This window comes from Abramis brama, assembly GCF_963993115.1.
Source record: "Abramis brama genome assembly, chromosome: 8".
In the NCBI taxonomy this organism is placed as follows: Eukaryota; Metazoa; Chordata; class Actinopteri; order Cypriniformes; family Leuciscidae; genus Abramis; species Abramis brama.
This window is the reverse complement of record NC_139970.1, coordinates 27,506,723-27,519,347: the sequence shown is the minus strand read 5'-3', so window position 1 is coordinate 27,519,347 and position 12,625 is coordinate 27,506,723.

Here is a 12,625-nt window from a genome sequence, read left to right as displayed (position 1 = left end):
CTATTTATTTGTATGATACAGCTGCAAATAAGTATTTGAACACCTGAGAAAATCAATGTTAATATTTGGTACAGTAGCCTTTGTTTGCAATTACAGAGGTCAAACGTTTCCTGTAGTTTTTCACCAGGTTTGCACACACTGCAGGAGGGATTTTGGCCCACTCCTCCACACAGATCTTCTCTAGATCAGTCAGGTTTCTGGGCTGTCGCTGAGAAACACGGAGTTTGAGCTCCCTCCAAAGATTCTCTATTGGGTTTAGGTCTGGAGACTGGCTAGGCCACCCCAGAACCTTGATATGCTTCTTACAGAGCCACTCCTTGGTTATCCTGGCTGTGTGCTTCGGGTCATTGTCATGTTGGAAGACCCAGCCTCGACCCATCTTCAATGCTCTAACTGAGGGAAGGAGGTTGTTCCCCAAAATCTCGCAATACATGGCCCCGGTCATCCTCTCCTTAGTACAGTGCAGTCGCCCTGTCCCATGTGCAGAAAAACACCCCCAAAGCATGATGCTACCACCCCCATGCTTCATAGTAGGGATGGTGTTCTTGGGATGGTACTCATCATTCTTCTTCCTCCAAACACGTTCAGTGGAATTATGACCAAAAAGTTCTATTTTGGTCTCATCTGACCACATGACTTTCTCCCATGACTCCTCTGGATCATCCAAATGGTCATTGGCAAACTTAAGACGGGCCTTGACATGTGCTGGTTTAAGCAGGGGAACCTTCCGTGCCATGCATGATTTCAAACCATGACGTCTTAGTGTATTACCAACAGTAACCTTGGAAACGGTGGTCCCAGCTCTTTTCAGGTCATTGACCAGCTCCTCCCGTGTAGTTCTGGGCTGATTTCTCACCTTTCTTAGGATCATTGAGACCCCACGAGGTGAGATCTTGCATGGAGCCCCAGTCCGAGGGAGATTGACAGTCATGTTTAGCTTCTTCCATTTTCTAATGATTGCTCCAACAGTGGACCTTTTTTCACCAAGCTGCTTGGCAGTTTCCCCGTAGCCCTTTCCAGCCTTGTGGAGGTGTACAATTTTGTCTCTAGTGTCTTTGGACAGCTCTTTGGTCTTGGCCATGTTAGTAGTTGGATTCTTACTGATTGTATGGGGTGGACAGGTGTCTTTATGCAGCTAACGACCTCAAACAGGTGCATCTAATTTAGGATAATAAATGGAGTGGAGGTGGACATTTTAAAGGCAGACTAACAGGTCTTTGAGGGTCAGAATTCTAGCTGATAGACAGGTGTTCAAATACTTATTTGCAGCTGTATCATACAAATAAATAGTTAAAAAATCATATATTGTGATTTCTGGATTTTTTTTTTTTAGATTATGTCTCTCACAGTGGACATGCACCTACGATGACAATTTCAGACCCCTCCATGATTTCCAAGTGGGAGAACTTGCAAAATAGCAGGGTGTTCAAATACTTATTTTCCTCACTGTACATTTTAAAATATAATAAAATAAATAAGAGCAATTTTACATTTTTATAATATTTCACAAAATACTCTTTTTTACTGTATTAATTTGACTGATTAAATAAATGTAGCCTTGAGCATAAGAGACTTCTTTCAAAAACAATAAGAAATCTTACAGACCATGAACTTGAACTGTACTGCAGTTATATTTCAGAAAGATGATGGTAATTCTTACTATTAATAAATCTAATTATTTATTAGTGATTAGATTAAGTCACATTTACAGTGATTTTGCTATGGCCAAGAGGTGTTTTAAGTGCTCTGCTTCGTCACTTATCTGTTGTAAAATCATTGCCTCTCTATACCTATCCGTCAGGTTCTAGCCCAATCACATTATATGTAAATTCAGATTTAAGGAAAACAGAAATCAGCTCAAACATTTTCTACACTGTTACAATAAAAGATAAAAAAAAAAAAAAAATCAACAAGCCCACAGTTAAGACCGTTCTCACATACATAAATGGATTGAGAGCTTGCTAAGGGTGAGTCCCTGCAGGGCCCTTTGTGCATTTGAATGATGGACTATCTTCAGAGCAAACCTATAAGAACATCATGTCAAATGCCACGGGCCACATCCGCAAACATGCTGCCAAATACCTCCAGAACCAGCAGATCCCGCCAATGTGAATCCTCAGCCTGCAGGTGAAATGGCTATTTTTGCTGCAGATATGTGATTATACATATGATTATACTCAATATCTGATCTTTAGCATGAAAGTATTTCAGTGAGTTAGACATCTGAGCCTCCATCTTTTGCGCTCTTCGTGTTTAAAAGTTGAAAGATATGAAGCAGGCTGTGCATTAAGTATTTAAAGAAGGAAATATTGATGCCTGAACTTGAATATATAGAGGATACCACATTAAAGTTTTATTACAAGGAATAAAAGTACCTAAAGCAAGATGTTCGTACAGGAGAGGCGCCGATACCGGGATTAAATGATTAATGAATTCTGGAGGGAATACTTGCGAATCTTGAAAGCCCACGCTGCAACTGGTGAAATGGTTAAAAAGAAAGAGAGGCTACATATTCCATGCCGTGCGTCAAACACACAGACGGAGCGGGTGAATCCGTTGAATTGTTCTAAAAAACAAACATCTTTTACTCATTACCAAAGAACAGTTCTCGTTTAGCACCGTCAACCTTCGATTGCCTCTGGATTATAAACCAATTTTCCTTACGTTTTGAACCGATTCAATTATATTTTCTCAGATGACCAACAAACACTTTTGTTTGTTATGCTAACAGTAGGTGCAGCATAATAGCGAACACATATTTCGGTATTTAACTGAATCCCCGCTCTCTTTGTTTACAGGAGTCACGGTCCGGACTGGAAGGAGGCTGCAGGCTTCAAATTAAAGTCCTATGAAAATACATGAAGATAGAGCAAATGTTGGCCATAGACGTTAGTGGCAAAAAAAGAATTCTTCCACAAAAATCTCCCAAAAGTTGACATAACTTCAGGTCCTGACTAACAGCCCAGTGGGAAGAAATGAGTTTCAGTGCAGTTTTGGATTGTTTTCCTTAAACTGAGCTGTGAGCATTTTGGCAGACATTTCTGGTGCTCTTTCGGAGGTCCTTTGCCTGTGTGAATGCGAGTGATGCTTCTGCCAAGGGTAGCAGCGAGAAGTCTAAAATCCTGGAGAGTAAGATGCAAGGCCTACATTAGTTATGTGAGCTTAGCCAAGGCTCTGTTTTTCTCCCTGGCAAAAGTTGTTTTTATCAGGCCCCTGTCAGGCTCATTTGATAGCACACTCCTTTGGTTTTACAACTGCTTTGGCTAAAGAGAAACAACCCACTGAGCGATGGAAATGGCGCACACCCAGACCGTATCTGTGAAGACCGACAGGTCACAGCCAAAAATGTATTGCATTTTACCTTTATCAGCCTCAGACTTTGATTATACAAGAGAGATACATGTGCAGGAGACATCTGATACCCAAGATATCCAAACTGGACGGAACCCAGGCTTGTTCTGTAAGAGCTTTAGCAAGGCATCCAGCTACAAAATGGAGTTTCCAAATCTGTAATTGTGTGCTGTTTAGAGATTTTTGTGGAATGTATAAAAGGGTGAATTGGATGATTTTTGCAGAATGGGACAACACCCACAATGCCGTGCTGGGCCACGAGACTCAGATCCAACTGAAGAGTAACGGCATCGTTAAGCTGTCCAACTTGGGATAGTTAGGAAAAGGCAACGCTCCAAGTATGGATAGAGAACAACATCCTCTTGTTGACGACTTCGATCCATCATTTTATGAGCAAAATTTCAGTCCAGAGATGTCCTTGTTGTTTGAATTTGGAAATATTATATGTGATGACAAGGGTGCATCAAAGTAACCAATTTTATATCTAGCTGATATGAATAGATCTTGTGTACAGAAATTCTGAAACAAACACAAGCTCATTATTATTTCATTTTTTTATATTATTTTAAATGCATTTTTATGCATATCATTGTTATTATTATCACTATTATTATTATTGTTTTATTGTTAAGTGAATGGATGTTGATTGTAAAGTGAACTTGAGCTTTTTTAAGCAGCTATAGACATATAGACACCTTTTTATTATAATTAATACAATTAATTATTGTATAACTTTGTTGAGAGGAGTTACAGATAACTTTGTTGTGATGCGTTTGTCATGATCCTGGCCTGTGTTCCCTTGTCTTGTGTTGTTTTGAAGTATAATTATGTTCCTTTTGTTCCTGTGTTCAGTTTCTGGGTTAGGTTTTGTAGTCCTCCTCTACCTTCTCTTTTTCTATGGAGTTTAATAAAATCTGTAATCGTAGTTTGCCAAATAATTTTGTCGGCTGAAAAAATAAGTTTAGTGTTTTGTTCCTTTCACAAATTTTAAATAATTAAAGGTATACTGTTTAACTTTTTTTGTTCAAAATTAACAACATTTGAATAGACAATACATCATCGTTTTTTCTAAAACATTTTTTTTTTTCACTATGGTAATGGTAAGCCTATTATAAGTGTTTATATTTTAGACCTAATGGGATGGTTTTTGTGGGAAATTACATACATGCATCACTCGCCCGTGCGTGTCTCATCATATGCGTAAATAGAGAAAAAGTGCTCCGGCTTCTTTGACGTGTACATGGTGTGGAAATGTGTCATGATCCCAGGCTGTGTTCCCCTGGTCTTGTGTGGACTTTATTTCCTGTTCTGCGCCATGTTTTGTAGTACTTTGTAGTTTTTCTTGTTGATTAGTTCTTTGATTGTTCGCAGGTGTGTCTTGTTTGCCAATTACCCCTTGTGTATTTAAACCCCAGTGTTTCTTGTGTTCCTTGTCGACTCTTTTCCTACATGGATGTTATGTTTGGTGAACTCATTTTGTTCCCTGGGTCCCTGTTCTCTGTGTTGGATTTGTTATTATGTTTATTCTGTTATTAAACTCACTGCATTTGAATCCAGCTGTCCTTTTGTTTTGTTTTTAGTTCACCCTATGTAACAAAGTGGTATAAGTTAGTTGTCACAACAAGCGAGAAAGGTTGATATGGTTCATGCTAAATTTTGAACCTCCAGGGAATCACCCGTTTAAAAAAAAAACAGAGGGGAGTCTGCTAGCAAAAACATAAAGCAACAGAGCTCGGAATAAAATGAGAATCAACATGGGCTTGGCTTTCAACGGGTGAGTAAGGTATTTTATCTAACAGATACATTGCCCTATGTAGCTCTCTAGCAGAGTTCATTGTAAAGCATGATCTATTGTGAAGGGTCATATTCAACTGCACAGTCATGCAGAGCCAAAGCACAACCAAAACAATGTTCTTCTGCAAAATTAACTTTAGGGTCATTAAAAACAAATATCCCATCCGGACATCACTTTTGGCCACTACTTATTATTATTATTATTATTATTACTATTATTATAATAATAGTCAACATTTCAAACAGACAACCCATTTCAATAATTAATTCTCTATTTCGTAATCTGAAATGAGCATGGAACTGTGGTGAGAACGTATCACAACAAAGTTCCTCGTAACTCCTCTCAACAAAGCTGGAAGTCAAAGGCGAAGTTAGTAGCAGTTCCAGCAAGAGCTGCGTTTAACCAGGAGCAGATGGATTCTAATCCTAAGGGTTTCCCTTTGCTTCCGGAGTCACCCACATCCACAGGTGCTCGCCTCTTCTCCCCCCATTCCCATTTTAAATCCTCCCCCTCCATTTCCTGTAAAGCAGGTGCAATGTTAATCCCTACTGGGGGTCAGCGTGGCAGCATGCCTCTGGCTAGACCTCCACCTGCTCATGTTGAGCAATACCCATCCACAAATGTATTCTCTTATGGAAATAATCATACTCTGATTGAGGCTAAAATAAAGATTTGTACAAACGTAGCATCGACATACAGCAGAGAGGCTGACCTTTCTAATGTACTCTGCATAATCTCTCTTTGCAAAAATGTAGAACTTTAAAAACAAGAATAAATAATTGTTTCAATTATTTAATCTTTAGAGAATGCTTGAAAGTCTGCCGTTTGTGGTTTGAAGCGCCAATCAACCAGCGAGTCGTTTCACTCCCTACTTCCTGCCTGAGTGATCACCTCTCGCCTTCCTGTCACTCAAACTTCACAACGCAAGTATTTCTGAGAAAAGAGGGGAAAAGTCAGCTAGCGCCTCAAAGACGCCATGTGTCAAAGAGCCGGACTTTTCACACTTGAAAATGTACATGCAAAATTCCATTTAAAATTTGATTACACACATCTTCTTCCGCATGCTAAGATAAAACAGCATAGCTGACTTATAGCACGGTGGCCCATATTTTCATCTAAACCAGTCAAAAGAAGTTCACCAGCTGGAGTGTGGCAGAGCTAGAATGTGGAGTCACATGTTGGGATAAGTTACAGATCTGTGAGATTACTGCAGATGGTCCATGCAAATAATTCAAATGAATCAAACATGTTACAGCAGCACTTCTCTTTCCTTCCATCATGAAATTATCTAATTCGACTCCTAAGACCAGTTAAGGCCTATTTTCACTTAGTCACTTCATGCATCTTGATTGATTGCAACGGCTGTTATGTGCCGCAGTTCGCATGCTTTCATGGATCCGTTTAGGAGGAGTTTATGTATATGTGGAGATTTTCAGGTTTTTGGTTGCCATGATCTTCCTGAATTATAAAACCAGATATACAGTTTTATGTAGAAAGACTCATTTATATGTGTGAGAAAATCAAGTGTACGTTAAGAGTAAAATGTTTGCAAATGTAAATAATTGTCTATTATATTGTTACTGTACTAAAGCCAAAACAAATATGTTCTGCAAATTGTATCTGGTAAATAGTCACTTTCTATTAAGCTGACAATTTATTTTAGATTATTATTATTTATTTATTTTTACTTAATAATAATAATAATAACTTTTTGCATTAAACATTTACGAAATATGTTTTAACTAAAATCATTTTCAAATTTCTCCAGCACCCCCTGGAGCCCAGTTTGAAAACCCCTGGCCTAAACAAACATGTGCATTTACTTATGTTCTCCTAAAATGTTTTTGGTTCCGTGTCTGTCTTCAATGCTCAAATAGCCTCTTAGTCTTACTCCACTTACTGTATGCTTGGTCCATTAACTATACAACTCAAAGCACAACGCCAGCATCTCTAAATTATATTGATTGATTTATCTGCCTGTTAATCAATAAACAGATAAATCCTGTTGTTGATTTCCCTTCATATTCCCATTTTACTTTTAAACCCTTACACTCTTAACCACAGGTATCATGTCTTTCTGAGACAGTTTCTTAAGCAACCCTCCCTAACCCTCCCTCTAGTTTTTCTTTTGCAATCCTTGTACTTTCTTCACCGCTGTCCTCAAATGAGGTAAAAGGAGAAACAGATAGAGGTGAAACTGCTACTTGTGTGTTTCTGTATTGAGAAACTCAAAGACAGCATTCCAGTTAAGGTTCAGCCTCCACGAAAACCCAACTGCATTATCAGCATGATTCACTACCCAGATCTCTGCGCTCAGACTTTGCCAGGTACATCGTTCGGCCGACTGGATTGCGACAGGCCACTCTTGGCTCAACCTTAGTTCCCTCTCTCTTAGTTTCATGAGGAAATTAAAAGGGAAGAGGTGACTCTAATCAGAGGTTAAATTATTTTTAAACATCTGGTTAAGAATGTTGTGCAAAACGCACAAAGTCAAAGAGGGAAACAAAAGTTAAGTCTCATGTAAACGAACAAAACTGTAGGAGGTGAAAAACTTCAGTTAATACAATCTGAATTATCATGTTCAGTTGAGGCCACTCAGATTTATTTTTTTTTATAAAAGTAGATAATGAAAGAAACTTCTGAAAAAAATCTTTGATAAAATGTAGATTGTTTTTGATTGAGTTTGTTACAGTAGTTAAAACAAAATGCAAAAATACATTCATATACACTATATAATAAACCAAACCATATATAGCCTACTGGTCATGTATTATCTCACCTATTTGTAATAGCATAGCTACTTGTCTAACAGTAAATAAATAAAGTACATAAAACAACAAAATAGTGGGTGCTATAAGGGAAATTCAACAAATCTCAATGAAACGTAATTTCAGGTCTTTGTAGACTATGGTAGAAAAATATGATTGTCATTGTTCTAAGCGCTTGATTACACAACCACAACTGCCCTCTGCTGAGGCTGTGGTTCCCTCAAAGAAAAGTCACTGCTCTCGCAAACCTTTACCACGAAGTTACAGCCTTATTATGCCAAATTACTGCATGCAATCTTGGGCCTTAAAGGTAGCTCATCATGCACTGATGAAAAACACATGAACAAGCACATGCCTTCATTTCACTATTAAGAATGATTACAATCGCACCAGGGGCGAGTCCTGTAAGACTATAGCAGTAATTTGCGTTAATTACCCGACATTATCAACAAAGGAACTGCGTTTGTCGAAACCTGTCTGATTAGGGACAGGGAGACATCGGCCTCATGGGAACGAGAAACAAATGTTCTCCCCTGATTTCTGTTTGTATAGTCACAAAGTTGCCTTAAAATCCCCTGAAAGTCAACACATTTGCATGTTTTCCCCCTCTCTGGATTGCACCAGACGTGGCTCGTCCTGCATAATGTCCTAGGTCCTTAAAAAAATTGTTAAAGTTTGACCCGTTCCTTTGTTTATATTAGTGCTGTCAGCTTGGAAGTAGCGATTAGAGGCAATTGGCAGGTTTTTTGATGTTTCATAATATATGATAATTTATGCCAGTGGGAACTCATGCACACATAAATGGCACCAGATATAAGTTGTCTGTCTGAGGCAAACTTGTTTACATCAAAACTGCAGGAAAATTTGATTTTATAACCATTTTCAAATTACATTTTTGCACACAAGGTGCTCATTGTACTTGGGTCAGTAATTTTTTCTTTGGTTAAATTGTAGTTTTGTAAACAGGTAAAATGAACCAAAAGTCAAAAAAGGCTAAATCAAACAGCCAATCACATTTGTTTCAGTTAAAACACGCTGCTAAATTGTAGACTGCCAAGGAACATGTGGGTGGGAATTGTGCTTGAAGTATTATAGCAGGGTCGAGTACAAAATGCAGTGTTACAAGTTTTAAGCCCACAGATATATTTTAGTTCTTCCTGTCATTAGTAGTGATATCTCCCCCAATGCTAATGGATCTGTAAAGCATTACCATAAATCTAACCTCCCCCATAATATCAGAGTTCTTATGGGTCACTGACTCACTAGATTCTACTTGATGCCTTCACACCGTGTTAAAAGATACAAGCCCAGTAGCCTTGTGTAATTCATTTATAATGCTACGCTCTAACCTTTCAGGTTGCACTGCTACCTAATAAGACATGTACACACATGACGTGAATAGGCCCCTTGAAAAACACATTCAAATATGAGTAATATCGCTTTGACAGCAATCTGCATAAATTCAAATGCAGCCTGAAGCATACACTGGCCTCTGTTTAAAATTCAGAATTATCCCTCTTTTAGCACACACACTATGGCATCTGTCCTCTAGAATTACCGCATGAAAAACGGCACCTCGCTCTCATGCACATGGCAAGTTTTGATGAAATAGTGTGGATTGTGTCAGATTCTCATCACATAGAGGTGTCTAGGGCCACATCCAGGTCTCAGGCAAAACACATTCAAGCATGTAAATTTATTGACTAATCTTGCTGCTCTTGTTAACAGGGCTCTTGCTCTTATGCGCTAAGGAGGTTTATCAATTTTTAATAACTTGAAGTTTGAAATTTCATAAGGGAGAGATGATATCTTAACAGAGAGGGGAATAAAGCATGACATTTCCATTGATGTTGTTTTTATTGGAGAAGGTGGACCATGCACAGAGAGAGATGCATCAAACGCGCACAAAACCCCTGCTGAATCAGCATCGCTCTCAGGAGTGTTAAGAATATATGAATCACATTTAATAGGTTTGACACTCAATATGTGATTTTTATGGCTATTAATAATTAAAATTCATTATAAATGCCAAGTAATTAATTTAACTACAAAAAACAATATTACAAATCAATATTTTAGTTTTTGTCAACTTCTGCTTCTTGTATTTAATCTGCGTTATTTCTTTATTCTATATATAATTTATATATACACGCTACCATGGTTAATGTTTTTGAAAGAATTCTCTTATGTTCATTTAAGCTGCACGTATGTGACCAAAAGTACAGTAAAAACAGTAATATTGTGAAACATTACATTTTAAAAATAACTTTTATTTTCTATTTTAATATATTTACAAATGTAATTTATTCATGTGTTTTCAGCTGCCATTAATGCTGGTTTGCTGCTCAAGAAACATTTCTTATTTCTGTTATGACAACTCCTGGAGTGTTTGGCATGGTAATGGATATAACAATGTTGATGTTTTGTCTTGGCGGAATAGATCATCTATGCTGCTGCTTCTGCTGTAGAGAAAGTACGGGACTTGCTACTACCAATACATACAAGACACACTGCATAGTGTGAGTAAGACATGCTGCTGTTGCTGCTGTACAAAATAGCATACGTGAATTACCCGTAGCAGATCTATACAGGTGGAGCTGGGGAAGGTGGAGGGTCTCTGAAACCGCGTTGCAAACTGCTACAGCAAATGCTGACCAATTATTTAAAGGTTGAGCAGCGAGCTCATTGGCTACTGATACAGCAGGAACCAGTCAGCTGTGCCCTATAAAGAAAGATGTGATTGCAAGCAGATTGAGTTAAAGACCTGTTATATTTTTGTGGAAGCCACAATACAGTTTTTTACAGATTTTTTGACTAGAAAGAATTGTTATTTCAACAATAGAAATAATCTTTATTTGAAATAGAAAACCGTTTGTAACAGTGTAAAATTATTTACTGTAATTTCTGACCAATTAAAGAGTCCTTGCTCAATAAAAGCATTTCTTGATTTCCTAAAAAGCATTTCTTGATTCATTTTATTGAATTAGACTCCAGAATTAGTTCACGTGTACTTAAAACTTTGCAGGAAATTAAATATGGTAAGAGGCAATTAAATAGGCCTGAGAGAATGATGGGAGTGAATTATGTCCCAGACGACTGTGTCTCCCCAGGGGTGGAGGTATTTGTTGCTGTAATAGGAAGCGTTTGGTCAGCACTGAGCAGCTGAAGTGAGCAATCAGGTCCGTGGCAGATTACCTTACCCAGACGACAGGCCTGCTGGGAGCGTCCTGATCTAACGGCACCTGACATGCCTTCCCACAGCTCCCTGCATGTGACTGTGTGTTTCTCCCTGTATGTGTGAGCATTTATTTGCATGTGTGTGAGAGTTTAGTGTCTGCTGGCAAGTGATAGCTGGCGAATCACAGGTTTTGCCAGTCTAGTGGGTTGGCATGTTTTGAGTGGAAAGGAAAAACAAAAGATTTCAAATTCCTCAACAAATTACCCCACACCTTACCTAAATCTACCCTCACAATTAAAGTGCTTTATTTACCCGAAAAAGAAGCGACAGTAGTGGTTCAGTCTCCTTAATCCTTTTCCTCTATCAAAACATTCATGGCCTTCAACTCGGCCCCTCGTGACCCCAGCATCTGTTTGAGGAAATGGCCCTTGTGCATCATGAACTAAAATGAACTTTTCCTGTGGCCTTGAATGAGAAGGTCATTAATGGGATATTATTCCAACAAACTCTATCGCCACATCACACTCAATGTATCCACAAAACGGGTACCATTAGTGACCCTTAAAAAAAAAAAAAAAAAAAAATTCTAAACGCATCAACAGTATTTTATTTTTATTGAACGTTTTATTATCAAAGAAAAAAAAACTAAATCACAGGGATTGTATTATCATATTGTAAATGTTAATTCTGTTACTTTTCTGTAAGGCAATCAGACTGACAGACAGACAGATATAATCCAAATCAAATGAATCCATTTCAATTCCAAAATCAACTGAAAACTGTTCTTTACTGATCTATCACAGATTGTTTGTATGCTTTCTGACAACGCCGACATTGTCAGAACGAGGCATATGTTCATCTGACTGCACATAATTTGCTTAGTGACATTGTAATCTATGCAAATGATTTTTAAGCTGAACACAAAAATGCCCTCTCATTTTGTAACATAAATAAGTATGCATGAACAGACACTTAGAATATGATAATGTAAATATCAATCAAATCGTGGGGAAAACATGTCAAAGCTAATTGCTCATCTATTTGATTGCCAATAGCCACAAGCACTGTTTTTCTCATACAGTTTTATTCATTTTGAAGTTTACCATGTAGATGAACTTTGTGCTGGCTGTTTGTCAGATCTCGATTAATATGTTGCGATGTGTTGTTGAACAGGTTTAAAGTGTGAACTACAGGAGCAACTTCAAATGTGCATTCTTGAGTGTGAAACGACACACGGCATCTCAAACCAACCAGGGTCAGCAGAGCAGACTCAGCAACAACCAGGGTCAGCAGAGCAGACTCAGCAACAACCAGGGTCAGCAGAGGTCATTATAACATTCATTTATATTTTCAGTTTTATTGTTTATGTGGCTAATACTTAGTTCAAATGCCTATTTTAGTATTCTTTTACAATTTTTTTCCCTCTGCCTATTTGATAAATTTTGTTCTTAAAGTTAAAGCGCATCTACTTAATTCAACACAAAGTTGGAGGGGGGAAAATGCACCTTTTTAATTTTTTCTTTTTACATATTT